The sequence below is a fragment of the Meriones unguiculatus genome, chromosome 7, assembly GCF_030254825.1.
Source record: "Meriones unguiculatus strain TT.TT164.6M chromosome 7, Bangor_MerUng_6.1, whole genome shotgun sequence".
Taxonomy (NCBI): domain Eukaryota; kingdom Metazoa; phylum Chordata; class Mammalia; order Rodentia; family Muridae; genus Meriones; species Meriones unguiculatus.
The window spans coordinates 54,447,074-54,449,769 of record NC_083355.1 but is presented as its reverse complement, the minus strand read 5'-3'; the positions used below and the strand labels follow the sequence as shown (position 1 = coordinate 54,449,769).

Below are 2,696 nucleotides of genomic sequence, written 5' to 3'. Positions count from 1 at the left end.
TTGAATATTTTAAAACTAAAGAGATCATAAAGATTTGAAGAAATAAGTATTTTTAAACTGACTTAAATATATAATGCATACATGTGTTGAAATGTTATGATTCATATTAAGTATGCACTTTCCATATTTTATATCAATTTAAATTATTTTATTTTTTAAAGATTTATTTATTTATTTTAGATGTGTAAGTGTTATGTCTGTGTGTATGCATGTGTATCACATGTGTACATGGTGCCCAGATGTCAGGAAAAGGTGTCGGAGCCCCTCAAAATAAAGTTGCAGTTGGTTGCAAATCACCCTGTAGGTGCTGGGAACCAAACTTGAGTCTGCTGCAAAAGCAACAAGTGCTTTTAATTGCTGAGCCATTTCTCCAGCCCCTTTTTAGTTAATTTAAAAAAAAAAGAGAAAAGATGTGCAGCTGGTACTTCAATAAAAGAATATATGTATATATATATATATATATATAGTAACAGACTGTAAGTAGCTTTTAGCTACCAAAACCTTAAAAAAAGTTACAAAATGAACATAGACCTAAGTATTCTAGATGTGTTACAATTACTACAGAAAACACTGTTTTACAAGACATCAGCAAAGTAACTGCTCTTGATCCAGCTTACCAGCAACCTTTGCAACCAGGGGCAGCTCTACCCTGCTGCCCAGGGAGGAGCAGGTCCCCCTCTCCTGAGTGTTGTAACCTATGAGGGCCATGGACAGTTCTCCCAGTCTCATGACCTTAGGGCCAGCTCTCTTACCTGGCATAGATGGCAAGGGAAGAAGGAGGAGAGGAGAGCATGTCTCCCTCATGCACACCACCACACAGCAGACAAGAGTCAGGGTCAAATCTCCCATGCTCAGGTCCTTCAGCAGCTCACCCAGAATCTCTACATCCTAGGGTCAGTTCTCCTGCTCTCATGACCCCAGGGCCAGCTCTCCCAAGATGGCCAGGTAAGGGCTGAGACCAGTTCTACACAGCCCTCAGACATCAATATGTCCCTAGGTGGCAGCCCAAAACAGCCTGGTGGTAACAGGCCCCTACTGCCGCAGGGCCAGGAACCTAGATATGCCTCCCCACCAGTCATAGCACAGGCCAGGACCCTGTCATGGCCCCAGATGACATTATTGGCTGCTCACATCTTGTTCACACTACCCTCCAGTCTCTAGTTTTGCTCTGTTCACTGTGCCCACACCCTTCTATTTCTTTTTCTTTTCCATTTCTCCACCACTTACTTGCTCCTTTTAGTGGCAGCTAGGGTCTATGAGTGTCTGGGGTCATCTTAGGAGTGGTCTCACGTCTGTCATGTCTCCATCGTGCATTATGGTGCTGGGCAGACATTATCTCAGGCATGGTCTGAGCCTCCCTCCTTCTGCCAGGCTTGCGTGGCACCAAACTACCTGTCATCTCCAGATAGCTCCTTGTCCAGGCCCCACGGCCTAGTGGTTATCTCGAGCACACTCCTTTCCTGGCCTGCCCAAGTGGCATCACATGAGGCGCTTCTGTTTTGTGCCTACTCCTGCCCTGGCCCGCAGTCCCAGGCAGGGTCCTTCTAGTCTTTGGCTTGCTCACTGTCTTTGGAGCCCATCTGGTCCTATGTGGCACTGGACTGGTGGTCATATCAGGCTAGCTCCTTATCCATGCCACGTGGTTCTGCACTGGAGGGAGGAACCATCTCGGCCTCTCATTTTTCAGAGAGTATTAGGCTACTAATCATCCAGATTTCCACAGGTCAGAACACTGAGTATAGACATAGACTCTTTCCTCTCTGCTACCTTCTGATGCACATGCACACCTGCAAAGCTTGTAGGGGCAGGATGTTTCTTTTTAATAGATTGCATAGTCAATGTTAATAAAGAATTTTACATATGACTAACATCACTAATTTGGTCAAACATTTACACATCTGTAGAAGCCTGCCATATATAGAGTGGGGCTGTCACTCTAGGCAAGAGAGCAGGAGGGCTAACTGCAGATCCTCACTTCTCCTCTCCTCCAAATCTAGGCTCCTCCCCAGCTCAGTAGCAGAATACCTGCTGAGGTTTCATCTCACTCTTTGCCCCATCCCCAGGACTCTAAGCAGATCCTGGTGGAAGACCCCTTTTCCTCTCTCCTATGGAACAATTCACTTACATCCTAGCTTATCCCCATTCTTTTTTTTTTTTTTTCAATGCAGTTTATTCAGGAACCTTGAACAATCCTCGGACCCTGGGGAAAGCCAGCCCACAGCTTAAATAGCCTCTGGGTAGCCAACCCCAGCATGCCACGTGAGCAATGCAGATAGGTCCACATACATGGAAGCAAGCCAGATTCTCAGCCTTAGCCAAATGTGGAATTGTTCGTGACAGAGAGCACTCACCATCGGGAAGGTGGAAGGCAGAAACCAGCTCCATCTTTCAGGCATAGCATTCCGCAGCTCTCTACAGTTTCTCCTTTTTGTTTTAGATGCATCAGGCAAGAGTAGAGGTCTGATCTCTGATACTAGAAATAAATTGGGACTTTGTACTGATGTTCATTTAGGTGTCATCCACCCAAAGAGCATCAGACCAGTCCAATACCTTTTTCTCAGAGGCGGGACCTGGGGCATCAACCCGCATGCAATCAGACATGCTCTTCTCTGGGTCGAAAGCTGCTGACCCTGAGTGCAGTGCTTAGCCTCGCATCCTGAGCGTATCATTTTAGCTTTTTATGGTATCCAACCATG

The 2,696-nt window shown here is 45.9% G+C and overlaps 1 pseudogene; it reads right to left on the bottom strand.

The window, feature by feature from the left end:
* Positions 1-1,689: 1,689 nt before the first annotated feature.
* LOC132655660 (small nucleolar RNA SNORA17) lies at positions 1,690-1,809 on the bottom strand (annotated as a pseudogene).
* Positions 1,810-2,696: the final 887 nt, after the last annotated feature.